The sequence below is a fragment of the Syngnathus scovelli genome, chromosome 21, assembly GCF_024217435.2.
Source record: "Syngnathus scovelli strain Florida chromosome 21, RoL_Ssco_1.2, whole genome shotgun sequence".
NCBI lineage: Eukaryota > Metazoa > Chordata > Actinopteri > Syngnathiformes > Syngnathidae > Syngnathus > Syngnathus scovelli.
In genome coordinates, this window is record NC_090867.1 from 2,736,798 (window position 1) to 2,758,229 (window position 21,432).

A 21,432-nucleotide genomic window follows, 5' to 3' on the forward strand; every position below is an offset into this window, starting at 1 on the left:
CGTGTTGTTTGGGATGAAAGTACACCATGCATCACCAAACATTACACACACCATGTTCCTTAGCCAATAGCATGTCCAACGCAATTCTATTTTGGAACGCCATTAACGACGTTGCAGCCAATTGTTCATGAACTGCGGCAAATTATTCAGCTGTATAATTACCCAGTCGTTGGACATTGTAATGAACGTAATTAATACGGTCTACATTTTTATTGGGGGTGATCCATAGGAAGATACTTTTGAATCCCGAGGACACTTGATTAACGAGTTTATACTTATCTGGCACACCCCGGGGCACTCCTATAGTGTCAATATATGTTGGATCGTCGTCGCTCAACCACGGGGCAAAACGTCTCTTTTGGCTCGCTTCAGGACTCCAGGTTCCAATTGAGATTCTGTATTTCAATGGGGACAACCACCACAGGCATGATCAACGACACGAGGGCACAGATACCTGATGCATTCTTCGGCAAGCAATCCTATAATTTGTCATCACCACACCACAACCAGATGTCACTGGTCTTCCTCTGCTCCTTCCATCACTGCTGGGTGAATTCTGGCATGTCCTGTTAAAGCTTGAAAACAAGTGAATTTGGAAAAAACTTTGTATATCACAATTACAAATTGAAACCTACTCACCCATTTCTATTTTACCACTCCCCCCTTTGACACATTCACCCAATGTGTCATTACGTATCAAAAGGAACCTGCAAAGCGTCCCCCCTCATCACCACACTCATTGTAGCCAGGCCCACGGAACCTCTAGCTACCATCTGGGCCCCGGGACCATCACCCCAAGTCCTTGAAACTTGACTGTCCACCACACACACTCGGCAACACAAACAAAAATCATCGCACTCCTGTCAGTGAGCTTATAGCCCGGCTGACAGCGGACATTTGTACACACAAAAACAGACATCAAGTATCAAAATAAAAACAGTCATAAAATGAATCCTGGCGCCCGCGGATCATGTCCTGATAACCACATCATCAACGATGTTCATCATAAAAACCAAAAGGGCAAGGGTTAACATATTCATGTAAATCCAACACAAACTTTCCACGAACGCAATCGACAACCTGCAAGAATGAAAACAAGTTACGCAAGCAACGCGCAATCCGCTCCTTGGCTGGTGGCTGATGCTGCAAAAAAAAGTCACACAGAAAAACAAAGCAGAGCGTGCTATTGTCTCAAACACGTTCAAGCGTCAAACAATTGGTCACTGTCCACCTAGTCCGTCACCCCGTCAGGTGAGCTCAAAGTCGTCACACATCAAATCGTCCAAAGTCTTGCTGTTCGATACTAGTTCTGTCTTGTCTGACCATATCACTGAAACGGGCCTTCTCCATCACACCGTTTTGTTGTTGATGGTGCCCCTGATTGATCATTGAACCATGGTTCCGGTCAGAACTCATCACTTACCAGTTCCAGACCCTCCAGTCTGTACCACCCCTTCAGGTGAGAGGAATTTTATCCAGACTTTATTGTGGAAGGGGATGATGGTAACAGCTGGCGCTGGAGCGGCGATCGGGCTGGAGAGGACAAGCGATTCTGCGGGATTTCCAATAGTCAAGCAAGTCAGTATCTCAGGGACTGATGAGCGAAGCAGCATCAAGGGACAGACTGACACTCAAGTCTGCGCTGGCGGCGCTGATATAGCGCTGTCCATGAGCCCGTGGCAGGTGACGGCGATTCCACTGACAGGGGGGCGTGGTCCTGTCGCAGGTGGCACCAGCACATGACAGAACCCCCCCCACACACACAAGGGACGGCTCCCGACGTCCCCAGAAACCAAAAACCAAAAAAAAGGAAGGCAATACCCCGGGCGACCAGGTGGGGGGGTCAGCACACCGCCGACACGTCCGACACCTCGCCAGACGCAGGATCGACGGACGCGGGAGCAGAAGACGCCGGTACCGGCGGACAAGACCTCCCCGGACCCTCACCCCTGGTCCCCTCGTCCCTCCTCGGGCGCCCGCGCCGAGGACCCGGTTGGTCCGGATGGCAGCGATGGAACTCCGTGATGAGCGAACGGTCGAGTATCCAGCGGCTCGGAACCCAGGAGCGGTGCGCGTTGTCATAACCCTCCCAATCCACGAGGTATTGGAGGCCACGACCGCGACGCCGCGATTGGAGCAGGGAGCGGACAGCGTAAGCCGGGCCCCCATCAACGAGCTGGGGCGGCGGCGGCGGAACGGGCGCCGGCGCCAACGCGCTCTCATGGATGGGCCGCACACGGGACACGTGGAACGTGGGGTGAACCTTCATGGAATCTGGAAGGAGAAGATGGACTGCGGCCGGGCCAATCACCTTCTGAATAGGGAACGGTCCAACAAAGCGGGGCGCCAGTTTGCGGGATCCTGCTCGCAGCGGCAAATCCCGCGTCGAGAGCCACACGCTGCCCCACTCTGTACTCCGGAGCCGGCGTCCGGTGCTTGTTCGCCTGGCGGGCGTAGCCTGAAACAGAGCGGAGAAGAGTGACCCGGCCCCTCGCCCAGGCACTATGACAACGGCAGACACAAGCCTGGGCCGACGGGCACGCCGCACCACGCTCCTGGTGTGCGAACAAGGGTGGCTGGTACCCGAAGACGCAGTGGAAAGGCGAAAGTCCCGTAGCCGAGCTGGGGAGGGAATTGTGAGCATACTCTACCCAGGGAAGCTGTTGGACCCACCCGCGCTGGTCCCCGGCGGCCATGCATCGGAGAGACCTGCCCAGTTCCTGGTTCAGGGGCTCCGCTTGACCGTTGGACTGAGGGTGAAACCCCGAGGAGAGGCTGGCCGTGGCGCCGAGGAGTCGGCAGAACTCCGTCCAGAAGGTGTAAGCGAATTGAGGACCTCGGTCTGACACGATGTCTTGTGGGAGACCGTGGTGACGAAACACCTCCCGCACCATGATGGATGCCGTCTGCTTCGCAGATGGTAGCTTAGGCAGAGGGATGAAATGCGTCATCTTGCTGAAACGGTCCACCACCGTGAGGGCCACCGTGTTTCCCTCTGAGGGGGGGGAGGCCCGTGACACAGTCGATTGACAGGTGAGACCAGGGACGCTGGGGAACCGGCAAGGGTTGAAGCAGCCCGGCCGGAGGACGAGTAGACGTCTTGTAGCGGTTACAAATTGAGCAGGCTCTGACGTAATCGCTGGTGTCCACTTGCCAGGTGGGCCACCAGAAACGCTGTGCCACCACGTACCTCGTGCGTGCAGCGCCGGGATGACAGGCCTGGCGTGAGTCGTGCGCCCATTGCAGCACGGACGACCGCAGGCCTTCAGGGACGAACAGGCGACCCTCCGGGCAGTTGCTGGGGCCGGGTTGATCGCGTGATACGGCTTCCACTTGGCGTTCCATCTCCCATGTAAGAGCCGCCACCCGAACCGAGCTCGGGAGGATAGTGGGAGGCGGACCCTGTCCCTCCTCCCCCCCGGAAACAAACGCGACAGGGCGTCCGCCTTAGCGTTACGGGAATCCCGTCTATAGGAAAGAAAGAACTTAAACCGGTCAAAGAACAGAGCCCACCGTGCTTGTCTCGCGTTCAGTCTCTTGGCCGATCGCAGATACTCCAAGTTGCGGTGGTCGGTCCAGACGATGAACGGAGTGGTGGCGCCCTCCAGCCAATGCCGCCACTCCTCCAAGGCCAACTTGACGGCGAGGAGCTCCCAATTCCCGATGTCATAGTTTTGTTCCGAGGCTGACAGACGGCGAGAAAAGAATGCGCACGGGTGGAGACGATCGTCTTGGCGGCTACGTTGAGACAACACCGCCCCGACACCCACGTTCGAGGCGTCCACCTCGACCACGAACTGTCTGTCGGGATCGGGAACCCTGAGGATGGGAGCGGATGTGAACCTCCTCTTAAGCTCCTGAAATGCCTGTTCTACCCGTTCTGTCCATTTCTACGGGGAGGCGGGGCTGGTAAGGGCGGTGAGGGGCGCGGCCACCGTGCTGTATCCACGGATAAAACGGCGATAAAAGTTCGCAAACCCTAAGAACTGTTGCAGTCGTTTGCGTGTTTCAGGAACAGGCCATGACGTGACCGCTTGCACCTTCCCAGGGTCCATTTCGATGGATCCCTCACGCACCACATAGCCGAGGAATTTGAGAGAGGAGGCGTAGAACTCGCACTTCTCTCCCTTCACGTAGAGTGAATTCTCAAGGAGACGGCGCAGCACCGCCCGAACATGCTTGATGTGCTCAGGGAGCGAGCAGGAGAAGATGAGGATGTCGTCTAAATAAACGAACACGAATTTGTCCAGCATGTCTCGTAACACGTCGTTTATCAGGGACTGGAAAACCGCTGGGGCGTTGGTGAGCCCAAACGTAACCACCAAGTACTCGTAGTGTCCGCTCGGGGTGTTGAAAGCCGTCTTCCACTCGTCTCCCTCCTGGATGCGGATCAGGTGGTAGGTGTTGCGAAGATCCAGCTTTGTGAAAATGGTGGCACCCTGAAGGCTCTCGAAGGTGGAAGACAGAAGAGGCACAGGGTATCGGTTCTTTACAGTGATATCGTTTATTCCCCGGTAGTCGATACACGGGCGTAGCGTGCCCTCCCTCTTCTTCACGAAGAAAAACCCCGCTCCCGCAGGTGAAGAGGACGGCCGTATGATACCGGCTGCCAGGGACTCCCGGATGTATTCCTCCATAGCCCGGCGCTCAGGAGCGGACAGGGAGTAGACGCGTCCCTTGGGAGGGAAGGTGCCGGGTAACAGATCGATAGCGCAATCGTAGGACTGGTGTGGAGGAAGAGAAGTGGCCCTGGCTTTACTAAAAACCTCCTTGAGTTCGTGATAAAATGCTGGGACATTGGGGATGTCGGGACTGTACCTGGGCAGGGCTCTGCCGAGTGGGCTGGTGGCCGCCTTCAGGCACACCCGATGGCAGCGTTCGCTCCACTGCCGAACAACCCCCACCTCCCAGTCCAGCACCGGGTTGTGCTGCCGCAACCAAGGGTGCCCCAGTATGAGCTGCTGTCCTGGGAGGGAAAGAAGAAAAAACTGGATGGTCTCGTGGTGATTGCCGTAGAGCAGTAACTTAACTGGTTCCGTCACGAAAGCCACCTTGCCGATCAGACGGCCATCAATGGCACGTGCGGGAATGGACGGGCTCAGAGGGAGGAAGCCGACACCCCACTGGCGTGCCAGTGTCCATGATGTTCCCCTGCGCGCCGGAATCCACCAAGGCCGCCACGTTCTGGTCGCCTGCCGCGAGCTGGCCGCGTGCCTGTAGCGTGAGCGTGCTGGGGCTGGGAGAGCCGGTGCTGGTCGAGCTCACGCGGATCCCCCGACGCCGCATGAGCTCCGGCCTTTTTAACGGGCACCCCGCTACCCGATGACCCGCCTCCCCACAGTAAAAACATAAGCCCAGTGAGGGGCGTCGACGGTGCTCCTCCGAGGGAACCCGAGCCCCTCCCAGATCCATGGGCTCGGCGGGTGGTGTGGTTGGCGGGTCCCCAGCAGACGGAGGAATGTGACCACACGGGTTTCGCGGGGACCTCCTCTCCCGATCGCGCCGCCGCGTCCGGATCCGTCGGTCTACTCGGGCCGCCAAGTCCATCGCGCCCTTCAGGGTTCGCGGGCGATCGTAAGAAACCAGTCCATCTTTCATGTACTCAGCGAGGCCGTTTAGGAAGGTGCTAACGAGCACCGGCGTGTTCCATCCGCTGCTGCCGGCCAACGTCTGGAACTTAAGGGCGACCGATCGGCTACCTTGACGCAGCGTCGCCAGTTCCTCGGCGGCGTCCTCGGCGGCGGATCCCAGGTCGAACAGGCAGAGCAATTCCTCCGCGAAGGCTTCGAAGGAATCGCAAGCCGGGGCCATCCTTTCATATTCGGCCAGACCCCACAGCCGCGCCTCGCCCGTGAGGTGGGTTAGGACGAACCCGACCTTGGCTGATTCCGACGAAAACGTGGTTGGCTGGAGGCTGAACATTATGCGGCAGTTGGTCACGAATGCCCTCACGTGTTTGGGATCGCCGTTAAACTTCGCGATGTTGCCAAGGCGGGGCTCCGGGACGTCCACGAGCGTCCTGGCCTCGGCAGACGGGCGGTGCGGGGGTGCCGTAACAGCCGGGGACGCAGCCACCGACAGTGTCTGGAGGGCTTGGGCCATCTCCTGCTGCTGTAGCTGTTGTTGCTGACCAACCTTGATCAGGTACCGGATGTCGGCAGACAGGCTGCTGACGGCGGTCTCGGCTCGCTCCAGTCGGCTCAATGCAGTCTCGTCGTTCGCTGGCTGCATAGCGTTGGTCAGTCTGTACTGTAAGGGAACGGACAGTACAGCCAAGTGCGTAGCGACAGACTTTATTGTGGAAGGGGATGATGGTAACAGCTGGCGCTGGAGCGGCGATCGGGCTGGAGAGGACAAGCGATTCTGCGGGATTTCCAATAGTCAAGCGAGTCAGTATCTCAGGGACTGATGAGCGAAGCAGCATCAAGGGACAGACTGACACTCAGGTCTGCGCTGGCGGCGCTGATATAGCGCTGTCCATGAGCCCGTGGCAGGTGACGGCGATTCCACTGACAGGGGGGCGTGGTCTTGTCGCAGGTGGCACCAGCACGTGACAATCTTTATATTGTAAGTCCTGCAACTCATCCTATTTCCGAGCTACGTTTAGTCTATAGTTCCAATTTAATGCGACAGTACATTGTGTCTTCAGTATCATTATTCAAAATTAACTCATCGAGGTCTGCGTTCGACATCTTGCCCTGATCTATGTCTTGACCTCTCAAACATTATTACCTGTGTCATGCTTGCTCAAAAATGTGCCTTAGAATATGGTACTGTGAATTTCCAATCTCCCCGATCAAATTGGATCCCGCTTCTCAGCTCTTCTTTCTCATGCTCTTGTTAGCCTGCAATTGTCCAAATCAAAAATGTTATTTTCTTTTAACTGTCTTTCTTTTGAACCTCTAAATCGCTCGTGTTGCTAACCTAATCTAAGCTTAAAGAAAGGACAAACAGATTACTCTTTCTCTTAATAAATATGTCCTTGCAGTTGGGAGGGTTTTCAGACTTCATTCCTGGAGCGAGTGAACTCTCCACCTGCAGGTGTCTAAAAGAACTTGCTTGTCTCCCGTGTGGTTCTTGCAAAATAAGTTGGAGTGAGCAAATCTCTAACATCTCGCCTGAAGTCCATTGTCATCTCCACGGTCTTGAGTGGGTTCAGCTCCAGGTGGTTTTGGCTGCGCCAGTGTACCAGCCGCTCCACCTCCTGTCTGTACGCAGTCTCCTCACCGTCCCGGATCAGTACGATGAGAGTGGTGTCGTCCGCATACTTGAGGAGAACTTGTTGGTGAAGAGAAAGAAGAGCAGTGGGGAGAGGACGCACCTTTGAGGGGCACCAGTATTGGTCGTCCGGGTGTGGGATGTGATGCTCCCCAGCCTCACACTGTTGGTCAGGAAGCTGGTGATCCACTGACAGGTGGAGGCAGGCACCACGAGCTGGATGAGCTTCTGTTGGAGGATGTCAGGAGCGATGGTGTTGAACGCCGAGCTGAAGTCCACAAACAGGATCATGGCGTACGTTCCTAGGGTGTGCAGGTGGTGCAGGATGTAGTGCAGTCCCATGTTGACCGCATCATCCACCGACCTGTTTGCCCGGTAGGCAAACTGGAGGGGGTCAAGCAGGGGGCCCGTGACATCCTTCAGGTGGTTCAGCACTAACCTCTCGAAAGATTTCATGACCACAGATGTCAGAGCGACAGGTCTATAGTCATTCAAACCTGTGATGGTGGGCTTATTGGCCACCGGTACGATGGTGGAGCTCTTGAAGCACGAGGGTACCTCACACAGCTCCAGGGAACGGTTGAAGATCTGTGCAAAGGTGGGAGTCAGTCTTGAAATGGATTAAAAAAATGTCCATTATGTGTAATGGGAAAAATAGATTAGGATTTCGATTTTGCTTCTCGAACCGCCTTCTGGAACGGACTGTGGTCAAAAACCAAGGTTTGACTGTGTTAGAGTGGTGCTCACTCTAACTTATTTTTGCAAGAACCACACGGGAGACAGTATGCCCTTTTTAAGCACTTGCAAGTGGAGAGTTATTCGTCGCTGTGCGTACAGCGATTATCGAATGAGGTCTGACTTTGGATTCTTGCAAGAGAGTATTTATTGAAAGAAAGCAGGGTGGGGGTGACATTGGACATGTTTGGTGGTCACCTCAGGAACTGTTTAATCAGTGCGGAGGATCCCAGCTTATTGTTTGACAAGGTCGTGGAAACAAGAACTAGTGGAGCATTTTAGATGACTAACTAAGCAAGAATGATTCCAGACCATTTGGAAAGTTTCAACAACTGAATGGTTAAACTTTTCAGAGTCAAGGAAAGGTAAAAGGTTTAAACAAAGTTAATAATTCTAGTCTACATTCCAACATAATCATACGATCAAGATAATCTGTAAACCCTAACAGACTGTATTTTTCGCTATTCTTGTTAAAATCACACTTACATGTGAACTGAGAAATGACAATAATAACATAGTGAAAGCCAAATTGAGCAAATTGGCTATTTCAGAAGTGTGTGTCAAACTGGTAGCCCTTTGCCTTAATCAGTACCCAGGAAGTAGCTCTCGGTTTAAGAAAGGTTGATGACCCCTGAAGTAGACAGTGGTCCGAGAGTCCTAAAGCTGCACGAGCCACAGAGTGGTATGCATCCTTAATTACTGTGTAGCAGTGGTCCAGTGTCCAGGGGGGTGGTTACTGGTTTTTATTCAGAAACAATATTTATTGCCAAATTACAATAGACTGACATGTGCCCATTCAAATGGGTACCACCAGAAATTAAACTGCATTGATAAACGAGGGGGGGGCGGCTCGGTGGCGCACTGGGTAGCACGTACGCCTCACAGTTAGGAGGGTGCGGGTTCGATTCCACCTCCGGCCCTCCCTGTGTGGAGTTTGCATGTTCTCCCCGGGCCCGCGTGGGTTTTCTCCGGGCACTCCGGTTTCCTCCCACATTCCAAAAACATGCTTGGTAGGCTGATTGAAGACTCCAAATTGTCCCTAGGTGTGAGTGTGAGTGCGATTGGTTGTCTGTCTCTGTGTGCCCTGCGATTGGCTGGCAACCAATTCAGGGTGTCCCCCGCCTACTGCCCGATGACGGCTGGGATAGGCTCCAGCACGCCCGCGACCCCCGTGGGGACTAAGCGGTTCAGAAAATGGATGGATGGATGGATGATAAACGAGGGCTTAAACGTGATTGTCTGTCTGCACTCGGCATAATTTCTTTGTTTATGTGAACATGTTCACATATATGTCAGTATGAATCATGTGAACGTATGACTGTTGCACGGAGTATGATATAGGCAGCTACCCGTTGCGATATTGATATTTTCACAGAGAAAGGGTGCTCCAATTTCGCAGAGCATCAAAAAAATTCAGATAGAGTCTTATTGTTCCTCCCCACGGAAATCTTTAGTAAAAGGTGAAAGATTTGTTCGATCTGAAGAGAAAAAACAATGAACTGATATTCTGGGTAAAAACGGGCCACTAAATTCACAGGCGGTCTCACACTCAAATTGCAGCAACCATTCCTTCTAATACAAACAATAGATGTTCATAGATTTACTATACTTAGAAGGACTCAACCTAAATACAAGATTTAAACGAGTATTTTGTGTTCATTAGTGTCTCGCTTACTTTAAACATTGTTGGCGCACAGGATTGTAGGTACCTGATTGAACACTGACACAGCGCTCGTTCTTTCAAACAGCGTCACCTATCGATTGGGCGTCTATTTTGAGTATTGAAGCTAAAAACAGTTGTATGTCTTGGTACTTGTACTTTTGGTATGAGAGAACGGGAAATGATCCCATCTCTGTGTTTTATTTCAAAATTTGTAATTTCATAACTTTATTCAACACAAATCGGGAAAAAAACTACGATCGTAATTTCTCAAATGATTTCTCAAACTTCAGAAATGCCCTATATCTCTCTTGTGTCGCAAACCCTAACCCAAGTCATTTTTTTTCTTGGGCAAGTCAAGTCAAGTCCAAGTCAAGTTCTTAAATAGGTCAAGTCTAGTCCAAGTCAAGTTAACTGTAGTTTTTATTTATTAACTTGCTCCATATTAAGTCATACTTACTTAATTCAGTTTTATCATCATATTCATTGCATTAAAGCTAACACACCTATTTAGATAAATGAAAAGCACTTACTTGGCAGAATGGCTCTTCAGATGACGGACAAAGTTCGAAGTTGTCGTCTGGCTGTGCGAAATGTTTTTGTTGCATATCTCGCACTGTGCTGTCCGTCTTTTGCCATCATAAAAGTAATTGCGATAGCCGAAGGTGTTGACTTGCGGTACCGCTCCCCAGAGATGGGGACTCGAGTCACTGTGACTTGGACTCGATTCTACTCGAGTCGCTGTTTTGATGACTTGTGACTTGACTTGACAAAAAAGGAAAAAACTTGAGACTCGAATTGGAAGTTAAAGACTCGGGACTTGACTTGACTTGAGACACGATGACTTGAATGACTTCAGTGTTATTTAGTTTGTTTTCAGTTTGAATATAAAATTAATAATACATTTAAAATATTATCGATAACACGGTGGGAGCGCAGGCTGAGAATGGCGTCATGATTGGATCAATACCCTGTCAATCAATCAGTCGTGCCCTGTCTACCTACCGAACGTGTTTATTGGAAAATCACGCCCCTTTATATAAGACATGCACAAACATGTCAGCGGGAGTGGTACCGCGAGTCAACACCTTCGGCTATCGCAATTACTTTTATCACGGCAAAAGACGGACAGCACAGTGCGAGATATGCAACAAAAACATTTCGCACAGCCAGATGACAACTTCAAACTTTGTCCGTCCTCTGAAGAGCCATTCTGCCAAGTAAGTGCTTTTCATTTATCTAAATAGGTGTGTGTATATATATAGCTTTAAAGCAATGAATATGATGATGAAACTGAATTAAGTAAATATGACTTAATATGGAGCAAGTTAATAAATCAAAACTACAGTTGACTTGGACTTGACTTGACCTATTTAAGGACTTGAGTTGGACTTGACTTGACCTATTTAAGGGCTTGACTTGACTTGCCCGAGAAAAAAATGACTTGGGACTTACTTGAGACTTGAAGGTTAAGACTTGAGACTTACTTGAGACTTGCACATGTGTCACTTGGTCCCATCTCTGCCGCTCCCGCTGACAAGTTTGCACATGTATGATATAAAGGGGCATGATTCTCCAATAAACACATTCGGTAGGGAGACAGGGCACGACTGATTGACTGACAGGGTAGTGATCCAATCATAACAACGCCATTCTTAGCCTGCGCTCCTACCGTGTTATCGCTAATATTTTTTAAAATGTATTATTAATTTTATATTCCAACTGAAAACATGAACTAAATAACACTGAAGTCATTCAAGTCATCGTGTCTCAAGTCAAGTCAAGTCCCGAGTCTTTAACTTCCAAGTCCAAGTCGAGTCTCAAGTTTTTTCATTTTTGTCAATTCAAGTCAGAAGTCATCAAAACAGCGACTTGAGTCGACTCGAGTCCAAGTCACAGTGACTCGAGTCCCCATCTCTGCAAATATCCATCGTGACAGAGGCTGCTGCCATCGATCCCGAAGTGTTACGCGACATGTATCGTAACCTGAACCAAAAGCAAGCGTCCGTCTTCTACAAGGTCAGAGATTGGTGCATAAAACATGTGTGTAGCTCAAAGCCAATTGAGCAGTTCTTCTACCACATCAACGGTGGCGCCGGGACCGGCAAATTGCATCTGATCAAATGTATCCACGCAGAGGTTACCAAAATACTGCAGAGACTACCACGACTGGCTGAGGAGGCCGATATTTCCAAGCAAACGGTTGTTCTCGCAGTTTTCACTGGCACGGCGGCATTCAACATTTCTGGGACAACTTTGCATTGTCTACTCAAACTGCCGAGAAGTCTCAAACCCCCGTACCACAGCCTGGGCAATAAACTGGACGAAGTCAGAGCCGAGCTCTCGATCGCTAGAGAAGCACATTAGGGAGAAAGAGGAAGAGCGGTGCTCCCTGCACAATTTGGGGACAGCTGCAACAGCTTTGTTCGCCACCCAGAAGAAACCGCCCGTAGAAAACGCAGAGAATGTGAGAAAAGCAGAGGAGGTAGAGAAAGCGGTGAAAATAGACGAGGAGAGGAATGAATATAAGGGCATTTATCCATCTTTGCACGATGTGACACACCCGAGTGCCCCCACACTCGGAGTGACCAATGTTAAACCGCCGTCGTACGGCGACCCCGGAGTAATGGCTCCGGTTGTGACGTTGGGTGGCCGGATGGTAATGGATGTCGAGGGCGAAGGCAAAAGGACGGATCAGAGTATCGTGCAGCTGATTGAACAAGCAGTAAATAAAGAGAGGCAACGGGCCCGGGAGGGGGATACATCCCGCGTGGACACATCCACCCCCGGCCCAAACCCTCAAACGTCCAACGTGACGAAAGGAGAAAGCTGGCATAGACTTAGTGCCGAGAACGTGGAGAAAATTGATCAAGCCGATGAGCAGCGTAGACAGGAAGCACAGATGTTAAAATTGGCAACAGAGAAAGTGAGACGAGAAGACGGAAAGAGCAAGCGGAGACAGAAAGACCATCCACAGTGGGACAGCAGCAAGGGTGAGGAAGAAGATGATGTTGTGATGCAACAGAGAAAAATGTTAAGAGTACGCGAATCAGGACAGTAGAAAGAAGCGCAGGCAGGGAGAGAGAGAGAGACACGGAAAGAATATAATTTGCGGAGTGGTCAGGGACAGATGACACAGGCCGAGGTGCAGACAAATGAATTGATGTGTCTGCTGGTGACCACATCGGGCGGTCAGCACTACGAGCCCATGGTGCTCCGCGATGTGACCGTGATGATGGAAAAGATGCCCCCACTTCACAGAGGAGGTAAGGTGTGGCTGAACAAATATTTGGCCCTGATGAGTGGGCAGAGCTGTACACTCGGTGACATCCGCCAGATGCTGGCAGGAGCATGCTCCCTAGTGCAAGTGCAGGCGATTGAGGAAGCAGCAGGCACAGCGAGACTGGGGAGGGAGCTGCCATTGCCACAAGTAGCGGCGCCCCTGTTTGAAAACATTAAATTGACTTTCCCACACCCCACCGATCTGGTCCCCACTATGTTTCCTTATGATGCGAAAATGTCACCAGCACAACATTATGTAACGTGTGGAGAGTTGGATTGAAACCACAGGTCGCCATCCGGCTCTCTCGCCCGAGGCAGAGGTGCTCTTCCAGACGGCGCTGGTGGATGGACTTCCGCCAGATGTGAAGAAGCAGCTAATGTCAGACCCTGACATTCTGGTTTGTGCCGAAGCACGATTTAAACGTCATCTTTTGCATCACTGCAGAACATTCACTAAGTCACAACCTAAAGTTGAAAACGAGACAGACGCATTATCCAAACAGTTGTTGAAATTACAATTGGCAAAGATGCATGAAGAAGCTAAACAGTCCAAATCACAGAAAAAGGAAATGCAAATGTCACAGGCTCCTCAGGTGGTGGGGCGCGGAAGGGGCCAGTTCCGGTTCATTTCAATTCAATTCATTGATTTCACGGACATGAATACAAGAGTGAATGGAAAACGCTTTTTGCTTGTGTTGGTTGACGCTTACTCGGGCTGGCCTGAGGCCTATCCGGGCTCGAAGGAAAATTCTGCTGCTGTGATCAAGGCTTTGATTACCCATTACATCCCAACCCATGGTTTCCCGGCCCTGATCCGATCTGACAATGGTACACACTTTAACAACAAAGCCTTGGCCAAGGTAGAATCAATTTTGGGGTTGAAGCATCGATTTGGTTGTGTGTACCGCCCTCAAAGCCAAGGCAAAGTGGAACGCATGAACCGAACGCTGAAGGAGAAACTAGCCAAAATCATGGCTCAGACGACAATGAATTGGCTACAAGCACTTCCACTTGCCTTGTTGTCTGTGCTGCAATCCGTTAACAGGCACACTGGATTCGCACCGTTTGAATTGATGACGGGTCGTCTAATGCCGGACCAGCACAACGACGCTCGTCCCACCGGAGGATGTTCCGGTACCAAATTTGTCTCATACAGCATACTGGTCCTATTTGTCTGCTTTGGTATTCAGTGTTTCTACACAGATTAGAGAGAAATCCGCTGCGGCTGCGGCGGAGGAAGGCGTGTCGGTGGAGAAACAGCTCACGCCGTACGTGTACCTCCGAGTCATCTCCAGGAAGTGGACGGACCCCCGGTGGAAGGGTCCCTTTCGTGTCTTGGCCAGGACGTCTCACGCGGCCCAGCTCGACTTCAAAGGACACAAGTGGTATCACTACTCGCAACTCCGTCCAGCCCCAGAGTTTGTTCCGTCAGGATGAAGGTATTCCTGTTTGGCCGTGTCACGGACCCAGTCAAGAGGGGGGGGACAGAAAGAGTAGGAGTAGCATTACGGAGAAGGAAAGGGGAGGGCCCAAAAGGCTTTTCGGAATAAATTTTAGGAGGAGTGCTATTTGTAAGTTGTGTTTTTGTGTGGACATTGATGACAATTGATGAGACCATCCAGCAGAAAACGTCCCAGATTCGAATTTCACCCACCTACAGACAACACCGATGCAGGGGAAAAGTAGTTTATGAAGCTGAGGTGAACACAACAGAAGAGCTCTCACGAGAGGAACAGGGGGGTTTGAGACAGAGATGTGACAACGAAAATTGGCAAACGTATGTCACGTTGTTTAATTGGACAGAGGCAAACCAAACATTACATGACAAATTGGAAAAGTACCAGAGAAGGGTGTGGAGGAAGCAAATTCAACAGGTAAAGGACATATTGGATTTAGCCCCACCAGATGGAGAAGGGACATGTATTTACCAATGTAAAGAAGACGGACAGTTTGTAGTTGCTTCATATCATGGACAAAAGAAGTTAACATATGGAGAAATGTGGTTGTTTTATTCTCAATGCTTGGGGAATGAGTTTAGTTTGTCCTCGGTTGAGAGGGTATTGGAGAGTCACGGTATACAATTATTCACTCAGATGACACAGATGGCGGTGAAAGTAAGTCAAGGAAGGTTGAACGATAAATTGAAAAACCCGGCCCCAATCATGGAACTGTTGTGGTACTGTAATGGAACATGGTGCCACACAACAAACAACATCGTGTCTGAGTACCATTTAAACAGCCGGTCCAAAAGACAAGTGGTGACCGGGGTCACTCAGACACACCAGGGACTCTGCGAACCGGTTCAATCATTTAAATGGGAGATCCAGGTTTGCATCCCTAAAAACGTGACAGTACAAATTACCATACCGTTTGATAGTTTGGTAAACGGGCAGATTAGAGGACAAGATTATCGGGATTATGATTGGTATCTGACCAACAAGTTGGTAAACAGGGGTTGGAAAAATTTGGTATGGGACACCAAAGATTGGTATAAGTCATGGGGGACTAGTGTTGAAGCGAAACAAGATCAGCAAATGATAAAAGGGGGAGAAACGCAGACAGGCATCACCTTGTGGGTTAATACTTCACACGATTTACATTTAGGAAGCCGCACAATAGGATGCTGGGGTTTCCAGTTAAACATATATATGTATGGATACCCGTATTGGCAGGTGTTCCTATGTCAAGGTGAGGATGCCAAACAAGAATTATCCCTGAGTCCCTCGACAAACCCTCGAATCCTCACGAAAGCAGTCAGGAGCATAGATGATTGGTTTAGGATCACTACGGGAGTCACCGCTATAAACAATAATTGGATTTTGATGGCAGAACAAGTTGCTAATACTACTGGTGAAGATTGTGTGGTCTGTCTCAAAGCAAGAGTAGTGTTAAAAGTCATTCCAGCTGCAGTAGAATCATCTTGTATCTTACAGGTGTTGACCCAGTCCAGTACCAGTGGTAACTGTTTGATTTATGATGATATTTTCCCAGTCGTAGACTTGCAAAAAAGAAAGCCCATTTTTGATAACCATGTGACTCAGCAAAATATGACATGTTTAAAGTTAAAGGGAACCGGCATAAATATTGGGACAATAGATCCCTCATGGTGCAAATTAAATTTGTCACTGAATATAACCTCTCCTCTCTCTCGTGCAGACATCTGGTTATGGTATGGTGATGACAAATTATATGATCGCTTGCCGAAGAATGCATCGGGTATCTGTGCCTTTGTGTCTTTGATAATGCCTGTGGTGGTTGTCCCCATTGAAATACAGAATCTCAATTGGAACATGGAGTCCCCACTGGCGGGGCTCCTAAAGCGAGCCAAAAGAGACGTTCTGCCCCCATGGTTGAGCGACAACGATCCAACATATATTGACTCTATGGGAGTGCCCCGGGGTGTGCCAGATACGTATAAACCCGTTAATCAAGTGTCCTCGGGATTCGAAAGTATCTTCCTATGGATCACCCCCAATAAAAATGTAGACCGTATTAATTACGTTCATTGCAATGTTCAACGACTAGGTAACTATACAGCTGAATCCTTTGCAACAGTTCATGAACAATTGGCTGCAACGTCGTTGATGACGTTCCAAAATAGAATTGCGTTGGACATGCTATTGGCTAAGGAACATGGTGTGTGTGGAATGTTTGGTGATGCATGTTGTACTTTCATCCCAAACAACACGGCACCAGGGGGCCGACTGACCAGGGCGTTGGAAGGACTAAGGACACTGAACAATAAGATGAAAGATCATTCAGGTGTACGCACCGATATTTGGTCTGATTGGACGAAAACGTTCGGAAGCTGGAAAGGCCTCATCATGTCTGTGATTGTTGCTGTGGCTATTTTTACTGCAATAATGATTTTATGCGGTTGTTGTTGTATTACATGTATTAGATCACTCACTGTCTGGTTGATCGAGAAAACCGTTGGCCCGTTGCCACCGAATGGCCAATATACCCTGGTGACTCAACATGAGCCGCAGGGGGAAGAAAGTACCGACAGCGTGCTGGTCGCTGCTTGCTAGAGTAACGGGTGATGACCTCATAAATGAGGTCATGAGAGGGAATAAAGGGAAATGTGCTTTTGGCAGTTTGCAAACATATTTTATTGAGGCTGCGTTAGACTTATATATAATCACATCAATATAATTTCTAGTAGTGGCTGTGCTTGTGTGGTCGCATGGTGGGTGGTAAGAAAATGTGCAGGCCACTGTACGAAGTTGTTTTCTTCAAAGTGTTGTGCAACAGGATGTATCATCGGCCCAGACAGGGAGTACCTGACAAGAACACCTCAAGGTCGGTGAGAAACGAGAATAACACCACTTCCTGGTGGTCGGGCTTCGCGGGGAAGACCCGACCGCCAGACAGCTGAGGCCGGACAGCTGCACTCAGCGATAACACCCAGAAGGGGAGGAGATGGCCATCGATCAATCATCACACAATGTTTTGCATGTTTGAATATTCATATTGTGTTTCTTTATAACTCTATAACTGGTGTTGTCTCTTGATGGTCACAAGAACACACGAGTTTTGGTGTGAGGGACCCGGGACCCAGGCGCCTGTATTAGCTTGCTTTGTCAGGAATAAACAATTGGTAAATTCGGTCTGATTGATCAATTGGTCTTCTCTTTGACAGAACGAACTCGCAAAATTGTTAGGTGCGCCAGTGTGTGGAATAGGACATAAAGACTCATGTGTTAAGTGTTGATCGCAATTTGGAGTAAGATCAATAACTAGAATCCGTAGCCTAACATATCAAAACCTTTTTGTCGGCTGTAGGTCTGTCTTTTTGAAGAATGCGCCTGATTGTTGTTCCTCATACATCAAAAGTATGGATTCCTAGAAAACAACTTGTACTTCCTAAAGTAAAATGACTGATTCATATTCAAATTGTCAAATATCGAACGCCACTATCGCAGTGGAGGTGAATTACATTCCAAACCATGCCAGCAACGTGAAAATTCTCAATTATTTGCGACACGAAAGATATAGAGCACTTCTGAAATTCGAGAAATAATTTGAGAAATTACGATCGTATTTTGTTTCCCGATTTGTGTTGAATAAAGTTATGAAATCACCGTTTTCAAATAAAACACAGAGATGGGATCATTTCCCATTCTCTCATACCAAAAGTACACGTACTACGACATACAACTGTTTTTACATTAAATACTCAAAATAGACGCCCAATCGATAGGTGACGCTGTTTGAAAGAACGAGCGTCGTCAGTGTTCGATCAGGTACCTATAATCCTGTGCGCCAACAATGTTTAAAGTAAAAAAGACATTAATGAGCACAAAATATTCGTTTAAACCTTCTATTTAGTTTGAGTCCTTCTAAGTATAGTAAATCTATGAACGTCTATTGTTTGTATTAGAAGGAGAGGTTGCTGCAATTTGAGTGTGAGACCGCCTGTGAATTTGGTGAGACCAGCAGTGGGGTGGCCCGTTTTGACCCAGATTATAAACTCACTCTTTTTTCTCTTCAGATCGAATAAATCTTTTGCCTTTTGCTAAAGATTTCCGTGGGGAGGAACAATAAGAGTCTATCTCAATTTTTTTGATGCTCTGCGAAAGCGGAGCATTCTTTCTCTGTGAAAAAATCAATATCGCAACGCCACCTGTATCATACTCCGTGCAACAGTCATACGTTCACATAATTCATACCGACATATATGTGAACATAAACAGAGAAATAATTAATGCCGAGTACAGACAGACAATCACGTTTAAGCCCTCGTTTATCAATGCAGTTTAATTTCTGGTGGTACCCATTTGAATGGGCACGTTAGTCTATTGTAATTTGGCAAAAAAAATATAGTTTATGAATAAAGACTAATAACCACCCCCCTCAATTGCACAAGCACTCCTGCTCCTCACTTCAAGGAACACGGACTTCAGCAGATCCGCCGCGCTGTGCTTCGTTGAAACGTGGCTTGACGGACGCACCGCCCACCACGCCGTGGAATTAGCTGGTTTCGGCTAATGTGTGCAGATCGCAGCGCGGAGCTCACCGGAAAATCAAATGGAGGTGGTCTTTGTTTCTCTATTAATGAACGTTGGTGTACTGATGTCACGCTGTTGAAAGAGTCTTGCAGCCCTCTCCTAGAAACACTTTTCATAAACTGCCGGCCGTTCAATTCACCACGAGAGGTCTCCTCGATCGTCATGACGGCTGTTTACGTTCCACCACACGCACGTGCGAGTGAAATCACGCAGATGCTGGCTGACCAGGTGACAGACATGGAGAAACCTCTACCAAATTCACTAATCATTGTTCTGGGTGATTTTAACAGGGTGAACCTTGCACACAAACTCCCCAAATACAGACAGCACATAACGTGTCCCACCAGAGGGGCACAGACACTGGACCACTGCTACACCGTAATTAAGGATGCATGACACATCGGCTTCCTGATCTTGCTGCTACTGCCAAAAGGTATCTCTGTGCCCCCTGCACCAGTGCGGAAAGTGAGCTCATCCAGCTCGCGGTGCCTGCCTCCACCTGTCAGTGGATCACCAGCTTCCTGACCAACAGGAGACAGCGTGTGATGCTGGGGAGCATCACATCTGACACCCGGACCACCAATACTGGAGCCCCTCAGGAGTGCGTCCTCTCCCCACTGCTCTTCTCTCTCTACACCAACGATTTCTCCTCAGGTGACTCTCCTGTGAAGCTCCTGAAGTATGCAGACGACACCACTCTCATCGGACTGATCCAGGACAGTGATGAGACTGCGTACAGACAGGAGGTGGAGCGGCTGGTCCACTGGTGCAGCCAAAACCACCTGGAGCTGAACCCGCTCAAGACTGTGGAGATGACAGTGGACTTCAGGCGAGACCCTTCACCACTTTCACCCCTCACTATCCGCAGTAATACTATTCTCTCCACAGACACCTTCAAGTTCATGGGAACCACAATCTCTCGGGACCTGAAATGGACCGGCCACATAGACTCTGTCCGGAAGAAGGCCCAGCAGAGGCTGTACTTCCTGAGACTGCTCAAGAAGTTCAACCTGCCGTGGGAGCTGCTGAAGACCTTCTACACTGCCATCATCCAGTCTGTCCTCTGCACCTCCATCACTGTCTGGTTTGGATCGGCCTCCAAACAAGACAAGCACAGACTGCAACGGACAATCAGGACTGCAGAAAAGATAATTGGAATCAACCTCCCATCTATCCAAGACTTGTATCTGTCCAGGTCCAGGAAACGTGCAAGTAACATCTCTACAGACCCTTCTCACCCAGGTTGCAGTCTGTTTGAACTACTCCCCTCCAGACGGTGTTATAGAGCTCTGTACGCCAAAACCAGCAGACACAGAGACAGCTTCTTCCCCCAGGCTGTTGCTCTGATGAACTCACACCACTCTTAGAGTCTCAGAGTCATTACTGTACAATAACATCCTGCTCTCCACACCTTTTTTGAGTTGTCCACACTGTTTGTACTATGTGTCCTCTCTGCATCCATTGCAGACTGGTCATCCTAGTAGAGGGACTCTCCCATCTGTGGTCTCTTCTCAAGGTTTCTCATTTCCCCTAGCTGGAGTTTTGAGTTTTTCCTTGCCCTCTTGGGAGTTTAAGATCAGGGGATGTTTGAGAATATTTGCCATTTTTCACATGTCCTGAGTGTTGTTGTTAGTCATCTAAATGTTGAACAGAGGCTGTGATTTACCGAAGTCAAATTCCTTGTTTGGCACGCTCAAACATTGCGAATAAAAACTCTTGAATCTTGTATCCTCTGACGAAGCCTTGTGTATTTTGCTCGCAGATTCCCTCCACGACTCACCGCCAAGATCCACCCCATCTGGCTGAACTCCACACGCTCCGCCGTTGCTGCTCCCACTCCTTGCTCTTGGCTCAGATCCTCCCGCTCTGCCTCCACCGCATCTCCTCCAATAAACACTCATCACTCATTCGGAACTTCTGAGTTGGTTTCCTTCATGTGGGTCAAATCAATCGCCAAAACGATGACAACCGTCTTTCGCAGATAGTAATCTAACATAAATGTTAGTCAAACAACCCTAACCCAATGCTAATAATAGTTGTTTCACATTCTTGTTGGGTGTTTTACTAGCATGTTGTGGGTAGTGGAATACCATTAAACAAGACCAAAGAGAGGATCATAGTGGTAGAGAACATTTATATTTGTAACACAATAACAACATTACCATTTATTATTAACAGTGTTCAGACAGTCCAAACACACATACGTCTGTACAAGGTAGGTGTTTCACAGAAGTGCTTGTATCCTCTTTGATACTGTATGTTCCCTGTGCTCGTCTTCGTCATTTTTAGGGGTTAGATAGAGAGATAATGGATGACTAACTTTATGTATTGTAGTAGCAATGCTCCAAAATGTATTGGTTGTTTTTCTGTTTCCCCAGATGCTCAACCTTGGACAACACTACAGATATCTTCCGGGCCTAATCTGATCTAACCTAGCCTGAGGGGTCTATCGTAATCTTGCAAGATCAAAGATTGAGCTGGACACCCCTGCACTGTAGTTACACATCACAAAATCAACATTCTGTT

The 21,432-nt window shown here is 49.2% G+C and overlaps 2 non-coding genes across 2 annotated transcripts; one reads left to right on the top strand and one right to left on the bottom strand.

The window, feature by feature from the left end:
* Nucleotides 1-9,335: 9,335 nt before the first annotated feature.
* On the bottom strand, nucleotides 9,336-9,449 carry LOC125991816 (U5 spliceosomal RNA). Its single transcript, XR_007489457.1, has one exon. It is a non-coding gene; the product is annotated as a U5 spliceosomal RNA (small nuclear RNA).
* An 8,920-nt stretch (nucleotides 9,450-18,369) lies between these two features.
* On the top strand, nucleotides 18,370-18,484 carry LOC125991815 (U5 spliceosomal RNA). The gene has a single exon (XR_007489456.1). It is a non-coding gene; the product is annotated as a U5 spliceosomal RNA (small nuclear RNA).
* The last annotated feature ends 2,948 nt before the right edge of the window (nucleotides 18,485-21,432 follow it).